This window comes from Notamacropus eugenii, chromosome 1 (assembly GCF_028372415.1).
Source record: "Notamacropus eugenii isolate mMacEug1 chromosome 1, mMacEug1.pri_v2, whole genome shotgun sequence".
NCBI lineage: Eukaryota > Metazoa > Chordata > Mammalia > Diprotodontia > Macropodidae > Notamacropus > Notamacropus eugenii.
In genome coordinates, this window is record NC_092872.1 from 582,963,375 (window position 1) to 582,989,536 (window position 26,162).

At 38.2% G+C, this 26,162-nt stretch overlaps 1 protein-coding gene across 1 annotated transcript in view; it reads right to left on the bottom strand.

The window, feature by feature from the left end:
- PAK5 (p21 (RAC1) activated kinase 5) overlaps positions 1-12,461 on the bottom strand; it is a 330,539-nt gene extending 318,078 nt beyond the window's left edge. The window contains exon 1 of the mRNA XM_072634449.1: positions 12,291-12,461. The gene's annotated coding sequence lies outside the window, so the exon portion shown is untranslated. The remainder of the gene's footprint in view (positions 1-12,290) is intronic.
- Between the last annotated feature and the right edge of the window lie 13,701 nt (positions 12,462-26,162).

Here is a 26,162-nt window from a genome sequence, read left to right on the forward strand (position 1 = left end):
TAGCTGTGTGACCCAGGACAAGTCACCTAACTCTGTTTGCCTCAGTTTCTTTATCTGCAAAATGAGCTGGAGAAGGAAATGGCAAAACCCTTTAGCATCTTTGTCAAGAAAAAAATAAATGGAGTCACAAAAACTCGGATATGACTGGAAATGACTGAACAGTAACACATACGTACCATATGCATACAAGTAGAATGCAAATTCCTTATAATAATGACAATGAGGCTGATGATTACTAACTATGTGGTATTTAACTAATGTGGTATTTAAGGTTTGCAAAGCACTTTACACAAAATGTTCATTTGATCCTCATAACTCTGGAAGTGAGGTGCTGGTACTATCCCCATTTTACAAATGAGGAACCTGGAGCTCAGAGAGTTTGTGTTACTTGCTGATAGTCATACAGTTAGTAAATATATGATAAAGAATTCAAACTCACACCATCCTGTCTCCGAGTCTGACATTCTATCCACCCTGCCATGTTCTCTCCTTGAGAGAATGAACTGTGCAGTTTTCTATCTATCCTTCCAGGATCATACATATAGTAGGCACAGTCTTTATTGAACTGATCTTTTACAATGCCACTCATCAATTCTTCAAAGCCAATGGTAAGCTGTAAAATAATTTATCTTCCCAGAAATCTAAGTGAAAACATAGAATTTTGGGTGGGGATAAAACCTTAGATTACCTAGTTCAACCCTCCTTACTTTACAGATTAGGAAGGAGAGCCACAAAGATGTTCAATGATTTATCTAAGGTTGCATAAGTCCCAATATTTGATCCCAGATGCTCTGATTTCAAATTTGGTCATTCTTCCATTATGCTCTACTGCTTGAAAGTGTCTCACTAATAGGAGAAAGTGTGACATTGTAGGCAGAGAGCTAGATTTGAAATCAGATGACATAAGTTCAATTACTGACTCAGGTAATTAGTAACTGTGTAACTTAACCTCTCCAAGCCTCAGTTTCTTCATCTATGAAACTGAGATAATGACTACTGTGGCTCAGTGGATAGTGTCAGGTCTAGACTCTAGCAGACTCATTTTTCTGAGTTCAAGTCTGGCCTCAGATACTTACTGGCTATGTGACCCTGGGCAAGACATTTAATTCTGTTTGCCTCAGTTTCCTCATCTGTAAAATGAGTTGGAGAAGGAAATGGAAAATCTCTCCAGAATCTTTACCAAGAAAATTCCAAATGGGTTCAAGAAATTGACCATGATTGAAAAAAAACAACTGAAAAACAATAACTGCAATATGTACCTCATAGGATTGTTTGGAGGAAAGCACTTTACAAAATGAAAATCACTACATAATGTGTTATTATTAAGATCAATAGAGCCATTTGGAACATGCTATAAATCCAGTGACAGCATATTCAAGAATTCATTTTCACATATTTCATCTAAAAAGGATCTTTTCGGTGTTTATTTTATCTTTCTTCCCCAATCATCCCTCTGGGTTTTCTGTTTTCTTTCTTTTGTTTTTTAATTTTCAGAGAGTCATTTGCCTGAAGCTCACACAGATGCTCAAAGTCTTTTGGTTGTTTCCCTTTCTAAATATTTCCCAACTTTCAATATATCCCTATGAAGAGTCAGAAAAAGTACATTGATCACCCATGTGAAGTACATTCGTCTGGGCATCAGGGTCCCATTAACGTCTTGGGAGAGAGGCAGTTTACCAACTGGTACTCAAATGCCCTGAAAGCACAAAACTGCATTACATGGGTGAATGCCTTAGTCCCAGCGAGTATTTTACCCAGTCTGGCTGATCACAAGATCAAACTCACACTTAACTATGATCCATTTTTCAATATTCGCAAACAGCTACAGCTTTAATTATTGAACACCCCCAAACAGCACCTAAAGTTCAAGTAGATGGTTAAGATTTTCTTCTTTTTGAGGTGAAGTGGGGAGGCATGAAGGGAAAGAGACCTTGAGAGATGCATAACTGTATGGCTCCATGATGTCACCCATGGCATCCTTGATATCCTGATTTCACACTAAAGAGACAACTTACTCAACTTTTTTATCAGCCAGTTTGTACAGAACAAAAATTGTCATATTGTGCTCCACAAAGGCTAGTAATGGGTTAGGATTCCATGTGGGTTTTATAGAGGCAAATTACATTTTATTTTAGGCTTTCATTTGAGATTCTATTTTTTCCAAATTTTAAATTTATGTAAGGATGATTCCGGAATTTAGCTGCTCTTTTCTTCATCTGTCTTTTAAATTTGTCCTTCTCTTTACCCTGAAGCAGGGCATTTATTCTCAGTTAGAGAAAGAACTGGAAAGTGAACTGTATAAGCCCTGACACTTCTAGGTGGAAAATTGATTACTCTTGTATTAGCTTGACCCAGATAAAGAACATCATTAAAAGGAGAGGGGAAGTTTACAACAAACCACTATCCTCACTCACATAAAACAAATATTTACTTATTTTATTATTGTCATCATCATTTCACATCAATACTTCTTAGATCTATAATTTCAGCTGAGTCTTGAAAATTCATGTTCTTATATTATTTTTATCCCACCAACTGAAAGAGTCCAAAGTCAGAACAAGGAAAAAAATAATGTCTTGATAATGACAAATAAAATCACTATATACACTGGCTCCAGTAGAATAAAAACCCTTCATCAACTAAAGTTTTAGAATGAAATCTGAAAGATTGAAGAGAAATCTCAACCATTTATCCCATGACACCAAAAAATGCCAGTGACAACTTCTGGATTACAATCTCATTAGTTTTTCATTACATCTCAACATTGCCATGTAATTCATGCTAAGGTCATCATTTTCATTCACTGTGAGGAATATATTAATTGTTTTTGTTCTTCTTTAACTATCCTACACAATATATATTATTTCTAGATTTTTTGATGCTTCACTGCCAGAAGTCTAGGTTTCACTTGAACAGTTTATATTTTCCAGATGATGTCAGAAGTTTTATGAACGATGACACCATCTTATTTTAGGTATACGGTATCTATCTCCAAGGAGTTCATGGGCGTTTTTCTTTTTTGGGGTTATTCCAAATGAGGCATGAGGGGGAAGGTTTTATAATCCTCATATGCTTTAAATTTTATTGGAAAGTTAGTGCTAAAGTACAGCTAGTTATGTAAAAACTTTCCGCCAAATGTTTCTGAATATATACATTTTAACTAAAGTGTGAAATAGCACAGAAAACTTTATTCTTGATTTTGCCTAATAGTAGACTCTGAAAATGTTTCTTTCTGAAATGCCATGAGGGCAACCGAGACATGCATAGGGGAATTTCTGAAATTACTGTGGGCATTTTGCTCAGAGAAGTGAAGGAAGGGAGGGTGCATAATAGATGACTTGATAGTTTGAATGGTTTTTATATAAAAAAAAAAGTCAGTCTTATTCCACGCAACTCCTAAAGGAAGAACTATGATCAATGGGCATAAGTTACAAGGTCACAGATTTCGGCTCATATATAAAGAATACTTTTCTAACAACTAGAGCTGATAAAAAAAAATGGAATAGGATTTTTTTTTATCAATCCATTAATTGACAAACATTGATGGAAATCCTGGAGAAGGAAACAGCAAACCATTCCAAGTATCCTTGCCTAGAAAACCCCAAATGGGGCCACAAAGAGTTGGACACAACTGAAAAATAACTGAACATTTATAAAACACCTACTATGTATCATGCACTATGCTTGGTGCTGAGAATACAAATACAGAGAATAAAATAATTTCTGCTTTCAAGAAGCTTATATTCAACATTCACTGCATCTCCTACATAAAGTACTAAGCTTTCTGTCACTCTCCCAAACAATTAGATTGATGCCCTCTGAAGTTCATGTCAAATACAAGATTATATTATTCTACTTTTTTAATGGGTACTAAAAAATATAATTCCAATCTATTACTTAAATTGTGCAGTAATGAAAAATGTACATCAATTGCACCTTACATCCCCAAAGATGAGAAAGCTATAGGGGGACACAGTCTTATTCCTTCTATCTATTATGAAATACATATTTTGAACTCCTGTCTGCTAAGATAGAGGGAAAGAAAATAGGATTCCCCATTTCCAAGTACAATTCCACACTGTACTGAAAATCCTAGAAATTTACGTATCAAGATAAGAACCAGGTTCTCTTGGATACTCTGCCTCACCTATGTTCACATGTTGGAACTGGTAGATGCCAACATCTGATTGTGCATAGCAAATAAGTCTACAACTTTCCTGTTCAATCATGAAGTCGTTTCTACAGATACTGAAGACTCAGGATTTCAATTGGCATTAATTAGAGATACAATAATTAGGGTTCACCTCCAATTGCTCTCAGTACTATGTTATATCTTTAAAGGACCCCTCTCCCCTTTCTAATATTTTCTCTTTGTACTCCAAAAAGCCTTAGATCTCACTTTTGGGAAATCCTTACTTGGGTCACATACTTTGTTTCATTTCCTTTAGTAAATCTCCCATCCTCTTTTCTCTTTTTAACGTACATTAGTTACTATGGAAACAAGGGTACCACCGACATGAGCAGAACTGAATAACACTCTGTGCTTCAGCATAAAAAAATCAATTGTTTTCAGAGTAGAAGCATGTGGTCAATCAAGGACGTTCACATCACGGTTTAGGAAATGCAGCAGTGGGTGTGTTAACATCTTTAGTGACCACATGTTTATCCACCTATCATTTATCAAAAACCCCATTCATTTATTTACCCCCTTTGAGCTTATAGCCTGCCCTGTGATTTTCTTCAGCTTCCTGGGTACACTTGGCCTTCTGACCATGTATGCAAATACTATTAAATTATTTTCTCTTCCCATGCCTGTTGTGGAGAAACTGTGCCTTGACCTCTTAAGTCCTTTCAAAACATCATTATGTCTCCTGATTTTAGTAGGAATATATAGGAAGGAGTTCAATTAGGTTTGCTTAAATGGTGGAAATTAGAAACTTATGAATATGGGTTTTGTTTAGAATGCACTGTTCCTTTTGTCTTTGTTCACTTTTTTAAAATATCCTAATACAAAAACAAGATTAATGTGATATTCAAAATTACAAACCTGCAAGAGCACAGAACCAGGATTCATTAGATCTTTTTTTGGGCCAGTCACATAACCTGAGCCTTGATTTCTTCATGTACATAACAAGAAAATTCTACCTGCTCTAACTGCGTCCCTCAAATTTTCCTTCATTATTTAGCCTGGCTATCTTTTCTACCCCAATCCTTCCTCATTTTATATCATGCTTATCTATGTTCATGCTGCCTCTTGCCAAAAACATATTAGCTCCCTGAGGGCAGAAATTTTATCATTTTGTTATCTTTGAATCCCCAAATTCAAGTATATTACTTTCAAATATAAAGGCTCTTAATGAATCTTGAAATAATATCTACCCCTCCGCAACATGTTGCTGTGAGGACGAAATGGGTCAGCATGTAAGAAAGCATTTTTAAAATTATAAAATGCTTTACAAATGGCAGGTAGTATCATAATTATTTTGAGGTCTCTGGTTGTATACAACATAGGGAGTGACACTCAGTCCTTTTATTTTTTTGAAAGAATTTTTAAAACTAATGCCTAATATATATTAAGTACTATGTGCCAGGTAAGAGGCAACATGGTAGAGTCAAACACTTGCCTTGGAGGGAAGAAGATCTGGCCTTTTGACACACGGGCACATCACTTAATTTCACATTATTCCAGGCAACTCCCTAAGACTAGAGGTTGTGGAGAAGGAGCCAAACTATGTTAGTAGAGGGAGTTCCCTCTTCAGGTTACCTATACTAATAAACTCACAAGCCTGGTCTAGTCCTTTTCCTCTGTGTCAATAAGAGGGTCCCTGTCCTTAAAAACAATACAATCTGAGAGTAGAACACAGTTATCCACTTCTCTTTTTAAAGTCCTTCCAGAGCTCCCTCCCTATTGCCAACCAAGAAATGTTTGCTCAGTATTTGAGACCCTACATTATACAATCCAGTGCCATTCTGTCTTTTGAGGTTATCTCCACCCATTTATTTTATGCTCAAGTCAATCTTACATGAACATGACCTACCTATGTTCTCCTGCTTCAATGTCTTTGCTCAGGCTGTTCAGCACTTCACACAGGGCCTGACACATAGTAGGCACTTAATAAATGCTTATTGATTGTCTGATGATTTCTTATTCCCAGAATTCCTTCCTTCTTTCTTTTTGCCTGAGAAATCCCAATTTTCCCTTAAAGTCCAATTCCAATTCTACCTACTTCAGGAAGCTTTCCTGATGGTGGCAGAAAGTAATATAATAAATGAGTGATTTGGAGTCTGAGGATCTGGGATCAAGTCTCAGCACTGACATTTGTTATTATCTGTATGACCAAAAGCCCCATCTTTGGGACTCAAATTCTTTATTTGTCAAATGAGAAGGGTTATATTAGATGACTTCTAAGCTCTCTTCCATCTTTAAAAAAGAAAAAGCATTGATACCTTTTGTTTCTATATTCTCTACATTTCCCAGTCCATTTTTTTGGTAGGTTAATTCATGCCTGTATATCTTCATTCTTGGATAGGGAAAGTCTTTGCTCTAAGCAAAGTATAAATTTTCCACTCTGCCTTTCCAGTGCTCTCTGGCTTTTTTTTAACCCTCCCTCCCCCTCTCAATCTCTTGAGCTAGAAGTTGAGTCCAAATGCTTTCGTATTATCCTGAATTGTGGTCAGTGAAAAACAATTAACTAGAAAAATAGAAATCAGCAAATTACCATATCCATTTCCAAAATGTGAGCTGATAATGCTCCACTCAGAACACTGCAAAAGTTGCTCATACATTGCCAACTTTGGCTGAGTTTTAATTGCAAAATGGATATAGTCACTTTTTGGCTTTGGCAACTTGCCCTACATACTTTTAGGAGAGGGATGGACATGGAGAAGTTAACTTTTCTCCCTAATATCCATCTCCTCCCGCCCCCAAAATCAGTCTGTCAACTAGCATTTTTAAATGCCTACTATATGCCAGGCTCTGACTCTGAAACTCTTTGTTTAAATACTACTATCTAAATAATGGGGGCAGCTAGATGGCACAATGGATAGAACGTTGAATCTGAAGTCAAGAAGATTCATCTTCCTGAGTTCAAATCTGGCCTCAGACATTTACTGGCTGTAGGGTCCTGGGCAAGTCACTTAACCATGTTTGCCTCAATTTCATCAGCTGTACATTGAGTCAGAGAAGGAAATGGCAAACCACTCCAGCATCTTTGCAAAGAAAATCCAAATAAGGTCAGGAAGAGTCAGACACAACTCAACAACAACAAATCTAGAGGGGGAGGTGGGGAGAAAGATAGATAGCAAGGAAACCTGTATATGTATAAAGAAACTGAGAATATAAGAACTCTTCACCGTCCAGGTACTCCTATAATTAAATATACAAATTACCCTTATACTGCATCATCATAGAAGAAATCTGATAACTGATTTTTGTTTTAAAAACAAGTCAACATGCTTGTGACATGAGCACTAACGTATTAAGTATTTACTCCTCCAATTATCACACTGCACACCGTCAGCCAGTCAATGGGATGACTGGAACTCTCCTTTTTTAAACTGACAATCTGTCTAAACATAGGGAGTATTACATTGAATAGTCAAAGTGGCTGATTCATTTCAAGTCTTCCAAAACCACTGAATCCTAACAGAATATCTAACACTTTCCTAGAAATGTCATAACCTATATGTCATACTCATATGGATCTTATACTACCAAGGGATTCCGTAGCATACAAAAGAATGTACGCTTCTAAGATAGTCATCTGCTTCATAACTGATGCTGTTCAGTAGTCCCCAAAAATGTATAAATAAGGCTTTAGTAAGCGAAATATCTGGCATTGATTTTTTTTATCTCAGTCTGAAAACTACTGCTTTCTTTACTTGCAAAAGCACTATAGATAAAAGTTTATCAACAATGATGGTTGACTTTTATACAGCACTTAAAGTCTGCAAAATACTTTACTATTTATCCTTAGAACTCCACATACTCATTCCAGAGATAAGGGAGCTAAAAGTCAGATCAAGTGACTTGCTGGGGTTAATAGAGCTACTTAACATCATAGGCAGAATTTGAACACAAGTTCACAACTCCAGCTAAGGTGCTCTATTTACTAGAGCATATGCCTCAATGAACCATTAAAAAGAACCATAGAAACATGTGGCTATCATCTGACCAACAGATAGGCTTCATCTAAATATTTACTGGTCTAGGATGGGTCTCTTGATTCCTAAATCATACTCATATAATCCAATTCTCCAAAACTAATCAATCAAATGATAAGCATTTATTAAGACCATACTACCTGATAATACTATAAAAGGTACTGGAGTTACAAAGTCAAAAAAAATGAAAAAAATATCTAAAGAATTCTATCTAGCCTGCTATCTAACCAGGAAAAACAGCACGTTTGCGTATGTGGACATTCAAAAGTGATATAAGATAATTTTGTGAGGGAAGCCAGTAGTGCTGGGCATGGAGTGGGGGTGGTAATCAGAAAAGAACTGACATATTTGTAGAAGACAGGAGTTAAATCGAGCCTTGAAGAAACCGAGGAGTCTAAAAGTCTAATGGGGAGGGCATTCTAGGCAAGTGCAGAGACATGGAGAGAAGAGATTGAGTACTGTGTTTGAGAAACCCCAAGGACACTTTGACTGTATCGTAGTGTTCATGAAAGGCATATATATAATGAGTATGGAAAAGCAGGTTGGGGCCAGGTACTGAAGGGTTTTTAAATACCAAAGAGAGGATAATACATTCAAATCTAGAGGTAACAAAGAGCCACCTGAGTTTGCTGATAGGAAAATAACACAAATTTGTTCCCTAAGAAAATCATTTTGGCAGCTGTATGGAGTTCTGGTGCATGCCAGCTCTAAACAATTTCCTCATCAGGAAATTCTACCTCAAATCTTATTTAAGTTTTTCCCCAGACTCATTTAAAGTCTATTTCCTATTGTCCATCCTTCAGTGAAGTCAGAAAAGAGCTGAAAACTATTTTCCATGTAACCAATTTTACTGGATCCAAGACGCTACTACTGCTCCTCTTGGTCACCATTTCTATCCTTCACATCACTGACTCCTGAGTGTGATATATTGGCTTTATCATTAACTCTCTCCTCTCTCCCTTTAGTTATCTCCTTGATATTAGTGGCAACCAACAGTTCCTTCCATTCTACTCCCACATCTATCACCCTAGTACAAGGCCATTGCTACCTGGAATTTTATTATATTTTCCTAACAAGCTTTTTTTTGGGCAGGAAGACCTGAGTTCAAATGTGATCTCAGACACTTGTTAGCTATGTGAACCTGGGGAAGTCACTTAACCGTTTGCCTCAGTTTCTTATCTATAAAATGAACTGGAGAAGGAAATGGCAAACCACTCCAGTATTTTTGTCAAGAAAAAATGGCAAATGGGGTCATGAAGAGTCTGAAATAACTGAAATGACTGAACAACAAACAAGTTGTCACACCTCTATTCTCTCCCCTCCTTCTAAACCATCATTCATACTACTGCTAGACTAAAGTCTTGTTGACTTATAAATCTGGTCACATTATATCTGTGTCCACAACTCATCACTGGTGCCTCTATTGCCTACCAATTAAAGGTCAGACTCCTTTGCCTGGCATTTGTTATGCTCTACAATCTGGTACTTTGCCTTTTTGCCCTTAACTCATATCACTCCCCTCCATGCACCTTACATTCCTGCCAAACTGAACAACTTTTCAGTGGTGTAACACTTCCTATTTTCTTGTTTCAATGCCTTTGCCTACACTGGTCCTTCTCTGGGATCTTACAGAAAATATTCTAAGTTATTTCTGATTTGCAAAACAGAATAAATAAATAAAATCTATTTGGGGGGAAGATTCCTGTGAGTTACCCTATGTTTTTAAGAACTTTGCTTTGATGATTCTGAAAGGTTTGGCTTTCTTAAATACATCAAAAACAATTAAAGTTTTTCTTAGCGATTCAAGTCCATCATTATAAACATCAATAAGGAGACACAGACATGGAGGTCCACTACCTGTTCATGCCTATCTCAAATGGCCCATATCATTACGCTTTTTGAGTTCTCAGGTCTGCTTTGCATGTTTTTTTCCACTTATTTTCTCACCATCCAAAAATTAGCAACAAGTTTTTGGAAACACAGATAACTAAACTTGTCAGAACTATATCTAAAACTATAAAGCTATAGCATAAAGAGACTTGAGCAGCTCTCTTATAAGTAGTCAAGAGCTTTCCTGCATAGACTTTATCAAACCTCTTTTAACCAATATGACATTTTGAGTCCACTTTACAAGCTCTTATCTAGGTTTCTGCTAGTCTTATCTAGTTCTTATCTAGGTTCTACTAGTTAAGGCTGCTGGAAAACAGACTGCTGAATAAGTACATTATAGCAGTATTTCAAACATATGTAATGTATATATATATATAACTAATCATCTAGAAGGCTGCATAAGATATTAAGAAAAATATGTTTCATTATTTCTTCTCGATGATCACAGTCATCAGACTTTGTGTTCTGTGGGGGTCAGCCAATGCTATCGCTATTATTAAACTCTCTTCTCAGAATAACATCAATCCAGCTGTGGCAGAATCATGATTTCTCACCATATGGAATACACCAAGAAAAGGAACTTCAAAGACTTTCATATTCACTTCATACTAAAAACCACAGCCATTATGCTAATATCAGGAGCTTGGGTAAAATGATCCCTAATGTCTCTTACAGCTCTAAAATTCTGCAAATCTAAGTAACAAAAACTTATACAGGGAGAAGTGGCAAATACAATCATTTCATGCCCTTTCTCATTAGGAAATAAAATATTTTGTTATACTATTAATATTATTGATGAAATTGACACCACCTCTTATTTCAGCAGCATTCTCAGATTTATCTTCGGCACTCTTTCTCAAAATATTACTACACCAAATACACACAAGGCTTAACTGAGCTAATCATATTTTCTTCAAACTTTAATATTTTATTTGATAAAAAACATATATATATGTATATAGACACACATACATATATATTATTATATACTTCACACTTAACAATATTCATTTTAGAGTCACTTTGGAAGCCAAATACTTATGACAGTATTAAGTTCTACCAACTCTTTTATTTTTTTAAGTAATAAAATGTCTAGATTTACCAGCCCAGTCTATTTCACAGGATTGTGGAGATTGAAAGACTAGATAAGAATGAGCTTTGAGAAGTTATAAGATCTAGCCAAACGTAAGTTGACATAACTACTATTGTACTATATGGATGTTGAAATTGTAGATTCACATGATTTTTGAACTCTTTACAAGAAGTCCTGGAGATCATGTAATATAAACTCTTCATTTTGTGAATGAGAAAATTCAGGCCTTGGGTGGTTAAGTGACTTCCCCAAGGTCATGCAGCCAGTTAGTGTCAAAACTGGGCTAAAAACCTAGGTCTCTTCACCTACTGAAAACGAACCATTTCTCTTTGGGCAACCATCCGTTGAGATGATACACAAGCGCATTTAGTTACATCCACTTCACTGAAATTTTATGGGGCTGACTGAATTGCTATCCCACGTGTAGCCCCATGGCTATGCACCGCCTGCCTCAGAGGAGCACTGATGCTCTTCCCCGACGGACTGAAGTTTGCCCACCTGGAATCCAAGGCTCCACATCATCCTGGGCAGAGTTCAGAGGAGAAAGCATCCCCCGGACTGTGGTCCACACACGTGCCCAAAATGACAAGTTTCCGGGCGCTCTTGGCAATCACACACACACGTAACACCACAACAAAGGAAAGCCCCCCAACACTCCCCCCACATCCCTTATTCGCTTCAGTCCACACCTGCGAAGACACAAAACCCACAGCGGATTCTGTCTGGCCACGTCTCCGGCGCTATTCCGGAGAAGCATCTATCCAAGCCTCCGCTACACCGGACACAGGCTCCCGGGGACACAAAGAGCTGGCACGTTCGGGGGCTCCGCAGCTGTGCGGGGTGCCACCGCTCCGGCTCCGCGAGTTATCCGGGCTTTTCCATGCCCGTCTCTCCCCCAGGGGTCAGAGCTACGCCTCTCCTAGAGCGGCCGAAGCTGGGGCGAAGCTGAGGGCTACCTGTGTCAGCCCGCTCGTGCCGGGCGGTCCAGGGGCAGGCGGCGCACGGCTGCCCTGTCAGAGGGCTGGCTTCTCACCGGGCTCGCCTCCTTCCGTGCCCGGACTCCGGCACGGAAGGATGCTCCGGGGCCCCTCGGGCGCCTCTCCCGGAGCGCCGCCTCCCGCCCCTTCTCGCGGCGTGCCCCTACCTGGTGGCTGGCTGTCAGCAAAGCGGCGGCTGCATGCCCTCCTCCCCGCTCTCACACGGCTCCCAGCGCCATGTTCCCAGTCTCCCTGGGAGCGCGGTGTGTAACTACTACAGGCAGGGCTGGGGAGAGGGGCGGGGGTGGGGAGCGGAGCGGAGCGGAGAGGCTGGGGAGCCAGAGCCTCCTACAGGGGACCCGAGCTACTCTCCGACTGAGCATGCCCAGTTCCGGCGCTGGCAGCCACGGAGGGGTTTTCTCTCTGCCAAGTCCACTTCTCCGCGTTTTAGTTGCAGCCCAAAGGACAGGCAGGAGCTGGCAGAGGGGCTGGCCCCGCGTGGGGAGCTGGGGGTGGCTCCACGAGGACCGGACTGAGCCCGGAATGAGCTGGGACCGGAGAGGACGACGGTGGCAATGGCCCGGGAGAAGGCATCTCTGCTGCCTGAACTGACTTTATCCTGGCAGCCACCCCCAAGCCTAGGCATTCCGACCGTCTACAGCTTAGCGACCCAAGTGAGAGCTGGGAGGGCTGGAGGGAGGGCAGCAATTTGCAAAGGCCGGCCTGAGGGCACCGTGAGAGAATTCGGACTTGTCACACTTGCCAAGAAAATAGATACATTGTTGACGATTACAAGTCAGTCCTGCGCTCCGCTCCTAGCATGGACCCCCTAGTGATTAGAACTGGCTTGGGGGTTTCCCACCTCCCATAAAACCCACCCTCGTGGTGGTTAATTGTAGCTCTGGGTGCCACACTACATCCATCCCATATGAGCCTATATGCAACTATTCCTAAAGTTTCCCTTGGGAACAGCTGCACCTTCCTTAAAACGAATGTCTCCAGGGACTTCTTTATGTTTTTGGATCAATGACTTGTCATACCAATAAAACCTGACCCGGATTCCAGTGGGCACCTTCCTTTGCAATCTGAGGAAAGCTAGATCAATAGTTGGTAAGGGATAAATTCCGAAGCCTCTTTCCACTGATCTGGGTGACCACACCCCCTAGATGCTTTCTCACCCCTTGCCCTTCGGCTGGAGCGGGGAGGGCGGTGGTAGTCGCTATCTCTTACAACCTATTCCACAGTCTCTTTGCCAGCCTTCTCCTTGCAGTAGCTAAAACCTGGATCCGAAAGTCAAATATTCAGTGCTCCAATAATGTGTCTGAGCATGCTCAGTAAGGAAGACTAACAGGTTCTGGGTTTAAGAGTAGAAAGCGATTGCATTCAAGGATAGCAGGCTTTTCAGCAGAATTACACCCAAGTTCCAGCTGGCAAAGAGAAAGATGGATATTCATATTCTCTTCCTGCCATTAAAAAAGTACACTTTCCCAAGGGCTGCCTTCTCAGCACCCCAGACTGATTTCTTCTAGGAATTTTCACAACCCACATTGCACAGAGATGGAACTTAATATCAGAGATACTGAGTTTTCCCATTATGGGTAATTCGGCTGCACTTGGAAGGCCCTTCTTGCGGATTTAAAAAAATAATACACGTCTCTTTGAGGCTTAGGAGATGGAATTCATTTTCCTTCTTAAGGAATGAAAAAGCAGCTGTTCTCTGAAGGGTTTTTCATTTAGTTTGTTTAGTAGGAAAAAGATCTTAACTATATCTAGCCCATCCATCGTCTTTTAGACAACATCAGAAGTCTAGAGAAGTTGCCCAAGATCAAACCAGCAAGCGGAGAGAGGATTTGAACCCAGATAAAATTATAGTCCCAAATCCCATCTTCTTTATTCTCCAAGTATTTGGTAAATGGACATATCTTGAACAGTCTGCAAAACAAAGATTTGCATATGCAGTACCCACATTATGCTCTGTATCTTCTCATAGCTAAATAGATAATGGCAAAGCAGTTATCCTTCTCCTGCTCTCTGATTTTTCATTTACTCAAAGCTCATAAAGCAGTAAGTGCCATACAACAGCACAGATCCTTGCTAAGAAAAGATTTATTTTCCTCCCTCCCCCTTCTTAAATATTCCTCTTTAAAACAGAGAAATGTCATGATTCCTTTTATTTTAGATGAGAGAACAGAGAACGTATTTCTGGAAGCTATCTAGTCTCACATAGCATTATAGGATTGTAGAACACAAGACATCTTAAAAATCATCTTTACAAACAAGGGAACTGATGCACAAATACTGAGATCAAGAGATTTGCCCAAAGTTAGTAAACTAGTCAGAAGTGGAGTCAAGATTCCAACCCATGTTTCTAATACTAAATTCGATACTATATCAAATTGACTAAAGTGATGAAATTAGAGTAAGGAAAACCTGAGTTCAAAATTCTGCCCCAGACAATGGGCAAATCACCCAGCCTCAGCTTCTTAATCTGCAGATGAGGGAGTTGGATTCAATAGCCTCCAAGATGCCTTGCAGTTTTGAATCTCTGATTTTGTAATTGTATAGGTTAGACTACTACTTCTAAACTACCTTTTTTCCCATTTAGTTGAAAGTTAAGTATTTCCTCCTTTTTACCTTCATTCCCTCCTCTCTCTCTTCCTCCCCCCGCCCCCACCCCAGACACCTGGGAGTGGCCTGAAGCTGAATTTTTAGTAAACAGGAGAAATTTTTTTTGATACATTAAAAAAATTTGAAATATAATAAAAACTTGAGAATTTGTACTTTTTTCTTGAAAGTAACAAAAAGAATTGCCCATTCCTGCAGATTAAATACTATTCCTTTAATACTTCAAAGTTCTATGGTCTTATTGATCTGAGAACTCCCTTCACCAATGATGCTCACAAGCTTTCCATGACTTTCTGGAAGTTTTCATTAGTTGCTCTGTACCCTAAAATATTGCCATCTAGGAGCCAACTCTCTACCGAAGAACCTCTCTGAACTGGGATAGTCTAGTTGTTGAATAACAGATCTCCAATCTGCTGCTGTCCCCATAGTCTTAGCATTTCCATCTTGCCAAACAGAGCTGTTCTCTGCTGGCATAATATTTTAGAACTCATCATTGCTTCCATATCACCAACATGAATCAGAAGAAGATTTTATAGAGGAAATACTCTTCCTATACTATCATATGGTACTGATTTAATCTAGGCAGCTATGTGCTGCAATAGATAAAATACTGGACCTGGAATCAGGAAGACCTGAGTTTTCAAATAAGTCTCAGAAACTTACTAGCTTTTGACCTGGGCAGGTCACTTGACTTCTGTCTGCCTCAGTTTCCTCAACTGTAAAATGAGGATAATAATAGCACCTACCTTTCAAGGTGGTGGTAAGGATCAAATGAGATAATATTTGCAAAATTAATGGCACATAATAGGTACTTAATAAACATTTGTTTCCTTCCTAGGCCAGGGGTTCTTAACCTTTTTTTGTGCCATGGCCCCTTTGTCAGTTGAATGAAGCCTAAGGACCCTGTCTCAAAATAATGTTTTGAAGTACTTAAAATACAAAAGATTACAAATAAAACCAATTATATTAAAATAGAACTTAATTAAATTAGTACCAAATATAGACTAAACCAAGACAACCCCACTAATAAAGCATTAGGGTGCGTAGTCTTCTGTAGCCCCTCCAACATTTGTTATTTTTTCCTTTTCAGCTATGCCAATCTGGTGGTTGGAGGTAGCACCTCAAAGTTGCTTTAATTTGCCTCTCTCTAGGTGTTAATGATTTAGAGCATTTTTTTTTCCCATATGTGCCCTCTTCTTTCATCTGATACTGTCACCATTCTGGTGAAGGTCCTCACCTCACACCTGGACTATAGCAATAACTTACTGATTGGTCTTCCTGCCTCAACTATCTCATTTCAGTTCATCCTCTACTCAGCTGGCAAAGTGATTTTCATAAAGTTGAGCTAGCCATGTCACCTCCCACTCCCATTCAATAAACTCCAGTGGCTCCCTACCATCTCTAGGGTCAACTAAAAAATCCTCTGTCATTCAAAACCCTTCACAACCTGCTGCCTTGCTATCTCTCCAGTCTCCTTATACTTAATCCCCTCTAGGTACTTTGTGAATCAGTGACACTAGCCTGTTTGCCTTTCCTCCCACAAGATACTTCATCTCCCATTGTTTTGCTGTTTTTGAGTCATGTCTGACTTTTTTTGATCCAATTTGAGGTTTTCTTGGCAAAGATACTAGAGTGGTTTGCTATTTCTTTCTCATTTTACAGATGATCAAACTGAGGCAAACAAGTTTAAGTGATTTGCCAGGGTCACACAGCTAGTAAATGTCTTAAGGCAGGATTTGAACTCAGGGCTTCCTGATTCCAGGCCCAGAACTATCTTTTGTGCCATCAAGCTGCCCCTTTTCTATTTCTTAACCAGTACCAACCAAATTATTTTTATTATTGTTGTTGTTTGTAGTATAATCTGAGAACTGGTATGCTAGACCCTGTTCCTTCCCACTTTCTTTCATTATTTCCCTCAGAATCCTAATCTTTTATTCTTCCAGATGAATTTTAAAATTATTTTCTAGTTTTATATTCTTTTCTAGTTCCTTTCTATTTTATTCTGTACTAGCTCAATCATTTGGTTGATTAATTGGTATGGGGTTGAATAAATTAACTAATTAAGGTAGTATTGCTATTTTCATTATATTAACTTGGTCTATCTAGGAACAATCTATATTTCTAAATATTTAGGTCTTTATTTACAGAAAATATGTTTATATTTGAATTCATATAGTTCCACTGAGTGTCTTGGTAGACAGACTTCCAAGTGTTTTATACATTCAGTAGTTATTTTACATAGAATTTCTCCTATCTCTGCCTTCTAGGTTTGTTGGTAATATACCAAAAATAATGACGATACAGAGTATATGGATTGATTTTATATCCTTCAACACTGTGGAAATTATTGTTACAATTAAAGAATTAACTCTCTAGAGTTTAAGTAAGCTATCGTATCATCTATAGAAGTAGTCATTTTGCTTCCTTTTGACCATGCTCATTTCCTCAATTTTTTTCCTTGTCAGATTGCTACAGCTAGTGTTTCTTTTTGTTGTTGTGTTTGTCCTTGTTCTTGAGAACCATGACATCAAGATGATGACACGACTTGTAGTGGACTTAGATTTGAGTGAGGGAGAGCGGTGCAAGGTCACCAACCTTACTTTCTTCTGAGCTATCTGGATGCAGTGGCCTGATATATTCATGGCCTGGAGATGGCCCAGGAGGCAATGTGAGAGCCTGGCCCTTTCAGGCTGGAGTCTTATACCATTCTCACTTCGAGTGAGATACTATTTCAAAATGGTAGTGAAAGAGTAATCATGATAATGGACATTTTCCTTTACTCCTGGTCATATTGAAAAGGGCTCTGATTTATACTTATTACACCTAATGCTGATTCTTAGTTTTAGGAAAATGCTACTTATTATATGAGGAAAGGCTCTTTTATTGCTAGATTTTCTCTTAGAAAAACCAGAAATGGGTGCTGTATTTTATTTAAAAATTTTTCTTCAGCTATTGATATAGTCATATTTTTTTTATTTTCTCGTTATTAATGTGGTCAAAATGTTTAAAATTTTCCTAATTTTGAACAAACCCTGGTTTTTTGGTATAAACTCAACCTGAGCCTAATATAAACTCCTTTTTTATATGTTGGTGTAGTTTCTTGGGTAATATTTTATTTAAAAATTTTGAATCAATATTAATTACTAATATAAGTCTATAGTTTTCTTTCTCTGTTTTGACTGTCCCTGGTTAAAGGTGTCAATAAGTGATCCTACAGAATTCCTTCAATAAAAATTTATTGAAGGGATTCTGTGGAACCACTTATTTTCCTATTTTTATCAAATAATTTACATCAGAACTCATTTTGTTAATTCTTTAGATGGGATTAAAAGAGTCTCATTTCATTTCAGTTTTGACCCAAAACTACCAGGTGACCAGTTTAACTCAGGCCCGGCTCATTATAGGAAATAAGGTGACATCAAAATTAAACTGAAGGAAGAAGAATCAGAGATCCTAAACGTGAACATGAGGCAGCAAATTCAGGTGAAAGAATGCTGGAGTAGAAGTCAGAGGTACCTGGGTTTGACCACATGTATGATCTTGAGCAAGGCCCTTTACTTCACTGATCCTCAGCTTGCTCATCTGTAAAGTGACTAGATGACCTCTAAGGTCCCTTAACTTCTAAATCTATCCTTCTGCCAAACTATAGAAAGGAAATGAATCTCCCTTCCTGTGTCTTTAATTTTCTAGTGGTTACAAGTTTTGAAATAAAAATTACAAATTACATTTGTGGAGATTTTGTGATTAGATAAGCCTCTACACTTTTAAAATTGTAATGAAATCTAAAAGTTGGAGGATGTAATGAATTCAGAATGATGGATGGCAGTACAGATTGCTTTGCCACATTGGTATCTTGCTAGATTTTTCTTCTGTCTCTTTGTCATCCACCTATGAGACACATAATCATTCTCTGCTAATTGTCTTCTTTATAGTGACTTTGGTTACTACCTATTTATGACTTTTATTATCATTAGAAAAAAATAAACAATCAGATTGTAACTGCAGAAATGAGCTACTCATGCTATAAAACAGCTACCTATTGGTAAGCATTACTGATATGATACAATCAGTTATAGTTTATATCTGTTTAGTGTAAAATCACAACAAAATAAACAACATAGGTATAAATGACATGGATTAATAAACCTGCTAGGGGTTGATGTCTCTTTTCTTTATGAGTTAACATTTTATGTAATGTGTTCAACCAAATTAATTTAATTGATTTAATTTGTACATTTACAAATGTACATTAATTTAATTGTACATAATACAATATTATGGATTACATTGATTTTTAGCAATATGAAACTGAAATCAACCTCATTTATTTGATAAAATTTATCATGCTGTATTGCCAAGGCAATATTCACAGCACCAAGGGCAACTATGAATATGCTGACATAGTTCTGAATCTCCATATAGAAGGACATATAGACTCCCCACATAGAAGGCAGAAGTAAAACATTTATTCAAACAACAGAAAGCCAAATCTCAATGCTAGAAAGCCAAATCCATCAAAGTAATCAAGAAGGCAATATATGTTAGCATTGCAGAGGACAGTCATTCCCAAGCCTTCCCCCTGCTCCCAAATACTCCCAGCCCCGCCAGACCCTTCCCACAAGCAAACACTGAAAAGAATAACTGTGCCTGCCTGCCTGAGTCCTCTACCCTAACCATTCTCACCAACTTCCTCCCAGTTCTGCTCCATCCTTCCTGTTTTACCCTTTCATCAAGCTCCTCTCATCACATGTGACTTAGGCTTCCATGGTATTTAAGTGGGTCACAAGGGCCTAATAATGAATGGGGAAGATCTTCCCAATTAAATTACCATTATATTGGCCCCAAGATCTTTCATAATTCATTAGATAGATCAGTGGAGCAGTTAGGTGGTGCAGTGGATAGAGCACCAATGCAGGAGTCAGGAGGACCTGAGTTCAAATCTTACCTCAGATACTTGACACTCACTAGCTGTGTGACCTTGGGCAAGTCCCTTAACCCCAATTGCCTCATCCTGGGTCATCTCCAGTCATCCTGATGAATATCTGGTCACTGGATTCAGATGACTCTGAAGGAGAAGTGAGATTGGACACTGCCTCACTCCAAACAAAGTCAAGTGCAAGTAATGTCATTATTTCTCTGATGGCATGGTCTTCTTCAGCAACAAAGGATGAACACACACAGAGAGATCAGTGAAACAAATGGTATAAACAGAATTGTAACAGGGACAACAGAAAATAAGCATATAAAACAATATCTTAGGCAACTGGTGCCAACAGAATTTTACAACAGTATGACAAGGATCATATAAAGTAAGCACATAAAACAATATCATAGGGTGAGACTTAAGCACAAGTACCCCATCATTTTCCCCTTTGAACAAATTGGGCTTCAAATCTTGGAGTAAGAAGTAAAGGCCTCTTCCTCTATAGCTACTTCCTGCTGAAACTGGATGTAGGGCTGTGCCTGCCCCAAGAGGTCTCATTCAAGACATCAGTTCTTTAGCAGGCATCTAGAGTTTGGTCAGCTCCAAGTCTAGGAGTGGCACATCACATTTGTGGTCAGGGCTGACATCTAATTTAAGTGATAAGACATCCACTGGTGGAGGGTATTAAGCCTGCAGGAAACAAATCTAGCAAACAAGTTTAAAAGACAAAAAGAAACAAGGAAAAAATAGCCAGAAGCAGGGTAGACATAGGGTCAGCTGTGCTTCTCCAGTCCATGAATCCACTATTATAGCCTCATTCACAGGGGAATATATGAGTTAAGGGTAGAATTTGGTAAACATATTCTCCTGAATAAACAACAGTTATGATATTATCTTTCCCATGTGCTATAATTTCCACAGCCTATGGAACATCATCTGGCTTCCGTTTTATCCATAATTAAGCTGCCAATTTAATTTTATCAATATAGCCCAGCCCTTCAATTCCTCTGCTAGGTATTTCAGAAGGAGGGTCCATTTTCACAAGGGGTGTTTTTTCACAAGGAATAAAAGTCACTTGAACTATTGTATTATTTTTTTAAATTTATTTTTAGTTTTCAACATTCGTTTCCACAAGATTTTGAGTTCCAAATTTTCTTGCATCTCTCCCCTCCCTCCACCCCAAGACACTATGCATTCTGATTATCCTTTCCTCCAATCTGCCCTCCCTTCTATCACACCCCTCCCTTCCCTTATCCCCATCTTCTCTCTCTTTTTGTAGGGCAAGATAGATTTTTGTACCCCATTACCTATATTTCCTATTTCCCATTTGCATGCAAGAACAATTCTCAACATTTGTTCCTAAATCTTTAAGTTCCAACTTCTCTCCCTTCCTCCCTCCCCACACATCCCACTGAGAAGACAAGTAATTCAATATAGGTTATTATACATATGAAGTTATGCAAAAGACTTCCATAATAATCATGTTGTGAAAGACTAACTATATTTCCCTCCATCCTATCCTACTCTCCCATTTATTGTGTTCTCTCTTTTGATCTTGTCCCCCCTCAAAAGTGTTTACTTCTAATTGCTCCCTCTTCCCATTTGTCCTTCTTTCTATCATCCCCCCACACTCCACTTCTCCCCTTCTCCCCTACTTTCCTGAAGTGTAAAATAGATTTTCATACCAAATTGAGTGTGCATGTTATTCCCTCCTTAAGCCAGATGTGATGTGAGTAAACTTTACTTTTTCCCTCTCATCTCTTTCCTTTTCTCCTCCATTGAAAAAGCTTTTTCTTGCCTCTTTTATGAGAGATAGTTTGCCCCATTCCATTTCTCCCTTTCTCCTCCCAATATATTCCTCTCACCCTTTAATGTTATTTTTAGGTATGATCCCTTCCTATTCAACTCACCCTGTGTTCTCTGTCTCTCTCATTCTGTGTATATGAATGTGTGTATGTATGTATGTATGTAATCCCACCAGCTACCCAGATACTGAGAAAAGTTTCAAGAGTTACAAATACATTTCCATGTAGAAATGTAAACTGTTCAAATTTAGTAAGTCCCTTATGATTCTTTTTTCTGTTTACCTTTTCATGCTTCCCTTAGTTCTTGTGTTTAAAAGTCAAATTTTCTATTCAGCTCTGACCTTTTCATCAAGAATGCTTGGAAGTCCTCTATTTCATTAAATGACCATTTCTCCCCCTGAAGCACTATACTCAATTTTGCTGGGTAGGTGATTCTGGGTTTTAATCCTAGTTCCTTTGACTTCTGGAATATCATATTCCAAGCCTGTAGATCCCTTAATGGGGAAGCTGATAGATCTTGTGTTATCTTGTTTTATTTCCACAATACTAAAATTGTTTCTTTCTGGTTCCTTGCAATATTTTTTCCTTGACTTAGCGACTCTGGAATTTGGCTACAATATTGAACCTCATTTTCAATTTGGCTAATTCTGCTTTTTAAAGCATTTTTCTCTTCATTTTTTTTGCACCTCTTTTGCCATTTGAGTTAGTCTATTTTTAAAGGTATTATTTTCTTCAGCACTTTGGGGTCTCCTTTAGCAAACTGTTGATTTGCTTTTCATGATTTTCTTGCATCTCTCTCATTTCTCTTCCCAATTTTTCCTCCACTTCTCTTACTTGATTTTCAAAATCTTTTTTGAGCTCTTCCATGGCCTGAGACCACTGCATATTTTTTTGGAGGTTTTGGATAGAGAAGCCTTGACTATTATGTCTTTCTCTGTTGGTATGCCTTGTCCTTCCTCATCTTGTTCACCAAGAAAGTAACCTTCTATAGTCTTATTTTTTTCCTGTTTTGGGGCATTTTCTTAGCCTGTTACTTGACTTTTGAGTCCTTTGTCAAGTCAATGGTATACTTTAGAGACCTATAAGTTCTCAGTTCCTCCAAGGTGGCACAATCAAGGGTTTACTCCTCTCCTGGCCTGTGCTCTGATATGGGAGCAAACACAAGCTTTTCTGCCCAGGATCCGTGAGTAGAATTCCCTCTCCACAGTTACCACCAGCTCCACTAGGCCAGCACTCCTTACCCCAAGGCTGCCACTCAAGACTGAGATCCAGATCAATCACTCCATTCCCCAAGTGTCTTTAGGATGAGAGTTCCAAAAATGGATGCTGTGCAGCAGTGACTTCCACCACCCTGAGGTTTGGGCTCTGGCTGGAGCTGGGGCTGGACCCTTCTCCCTTCTCACTCAGGTGAAAGAACTTTCTCACTGACCTTTGAAGCTGTTTTTGACATTTATGAGTTAAGAATTCTGGGAACCACAGCTGCTGTCCCTGATTCTAGTCCTGAAGCATGCTCCAATCCTGTCTGAGCTGCAGCTCAGCCAAGTCTGGGCTGTGCTCCTCTCTGAGCCCAATGCAATAGACCTTTCCTGTCAGCCTTCCAGGCTGACTTGGGCTGGAAATGTGTTTTACTCCTTCATTTTATGGCTTCTGCTACCCTAGAATTTTTTTAGAGTCATTTTTTACAAGCATTTTATGAATTATGGGGGAGAACTACAGCAGGTCCGTCCTTCTACTCTGTCATCTTGACTCCACCTCTATTCAATCATTTTTACAAAACTGCATGGGTTCTACACCTAAATTTTAGAATGTCACAATAATTTCTCCTTGATAATTAGAACCTATCATTCCAACTAATGCATGTATTCCTCAAGCTGCTAATCTTCATTTAAGTAATACCTGTCCAAAATTATTTTTAGTGATTCTCATACATTTTCCAGTGGAGATTATTCTTATTTCTTTTCTATCCAGCCAAAAGTATTCTAAACAATGTAAATCATATGCTGCCAAACCAGATGTCCCTGGATATGGTGCTGGGACATCTGGTCTCACAATCTAATACTCAGTATTTGGGATCTTTTGTGTTTATTGTTTTCTAATTTGCAGATTTGGGGTCATCATTCTGACTAGAGGTATACTTCTTCCCAATGATCTATTATTCAAATTACATCAAGAAGTGAACAAATTATCTTTCCAATATTGATAAGAATTATTAGAACTTAAGTCCCTTAACTTTTCTTTCAATAACCTATTCATTCTTTCAGTTAACCTAGATGCTTGTGGATAATATAGAATATGATGTATCTATTCTATATTGTTTACTATGCAATATCTCTTCATTTCATTATCTTTGAAAAGTAACCTATTGTCACTTTGAATCTGCATTGGGGTTCTATAATATAGACTTATGAAATCTACAGTTTTACAGGTGTTTTTCTGGGTCACATTCTTGTAGGGATTTGCCATTAGTAAGCCTTAATAGGTATCAATACAAGTACATACAAATTTGAATCTTTTATCTTGGGGTAGGGGTACAATATAATCTCTTTGGCAAAGTTGGATTGGTACTTTTCCCCTTGATATATCTCCATTTACCACCTGAGGAGGAATTTGTTCCTTTTCCAATGGACATATATAACATTCCTGTGCTACTTGTTTTAATAGTGAATGAGAGATACTCATACCTTGGTCATGTGCTGGTATGTAACCTGGATCCCTAAATGGATAGCCCTTTGATGGACCCATTTTGCTAGTAACGCATCATCAGTTGATGTCAGAGTAAGGACAATATATTGAATAGGAATCTTTGCTAGTGATGAGCTACCACTTTCCAGTGTTTTTTGTGGTCGAAATATTTTGCTGTCCCATCAGTAAAGCATTCATGTCTCTTTTGTTCTTCAGTTAATTCATCATATCCCCAATTCCATTTTATCAAGGATTGTACCATCTATTGCTTTGGTTCAGGGGAGGTATCATTTCCCTCAGTATCTATGTTTGCTATAGATTCATGTAAAGTAGAAATTCCATTTTTGCCTGTCTTAGATCTATTTTGAATATACCATTTTCATTTAATTATGTTAGCTTTATGTGCATATCCAATTCTGTGAGAAGAAGCTAGGGTACTCATTAACCAAGTCCTAATCAGTATTCCAAGCCTTAATATTACTTCATGGCCTTAAAGTCATTTGTTTAGTCTCTACCAAAGTTCAATATGCATCTTACAAGTGCTTTTCAAAAAGGGTATCTTGAATTCCAAATGAAGGGAGTTTCCTAGACCAAAATCCTAATTGTATATTTTGGCTTCACTATTTTTGCCATACACTCCAGTTTGCATCTTCATCCTGTACAGTCACTTCTTATTCCACTGGGCCACTTTGCATAAACCATAAATCTGGGGCCAATTGTATAGCAGCCTTTGCTTCTTCAACAGCTTTACTCTGTACAAGTTCCCAATAAAATTCCTTTTTTTCCTAGCAGTTTTATATAAGGGTTTCAAAATTTGTCCTAGATGCAGTATGTGATGTCACCAATAGCCAAATAATCCTATTGGTGGGGCCTCTTTCTTATTGGTGGGGATAGGAAAATCCTGAATCTTTTGTGGACTTGCAGGAGAATCTTTTGCAGTCCCTTATTCCACTCTATACCCCAAAATTTTATGGTTTGAACTGGTCCTTAAATCTTTGCAGTTTTAATTTCTTATTTTTTGCTGTTCATATGCTCAATTAAAAGTGTCAAACTCTTCTCCACTTCTTTCACATTTTTTCCTGTGTCATAGTGTCATCTATGTAGTAGGTAAGCTGTTCATCAGATAGTTCTAATTCATCTATATGTTCAGCCACAATCCTATGACAAATAGTGGGACTATGCAGATATCCTTGAGAAAAACATGTAAAAATATATCATCAGCCCTGCCAAATGAAAGCAAATTGGTCTCATTGTCTAAAAATCTACTGGGACAGTAAAGAGAGCATTGAATAAATCAATAACTATGTACCAAGTCCCATCATATTTCTGGATCATTTCTATTAAGATAATTGTATCTGGAACAACACCAAACAAGGGAGGAGTGATCTTATTCAGTTCTCTATTATCCACTGTAATTCTCCATGTACCATCTGACTTTTGTACTGACCAGACAAGATTATTCCATTGAATGGTTGTAGGAACTAATACTCTTACCTCAATATATTCCTTTATAATATTGGTAATTTCATCTTGCCTACCTGGCACATGATACTGCTGGAAAGCAATTATTTTAGAATGTTCAGGTAAAGTGATTGGGTTCATTTTTATTTTACCCACTGAAACTGTATTAATTCCTATCTTCCTTACTGCAAATTGGTATCTCCCATCAGGTAAATTTAAAGTCATAATCTCTCAAAATATTTATTCCAATGATGCATTCAGGAATGGGTACAGTTATCATAGTACATTTTTTCTTAGGTATTGAAAATTGTCCAATTTTCATCATTAATTTGACTTATCTGACTGATATTTCAGCCCCTCCCAGCCTTGTGATGGTGATAGGGGTTCTATGGTTAAATTTATCAGTGTTTTCATATATAAGGGAAGTCTCTGCCCTAGTGTCTATTAATGCCCTAGTTATAATATTTGATCCATTTTTCTAATATATGGTCAAACTGATATGGAGTCTGTAATCCCATCAGGGTATTTCTTTAATTTCAGCT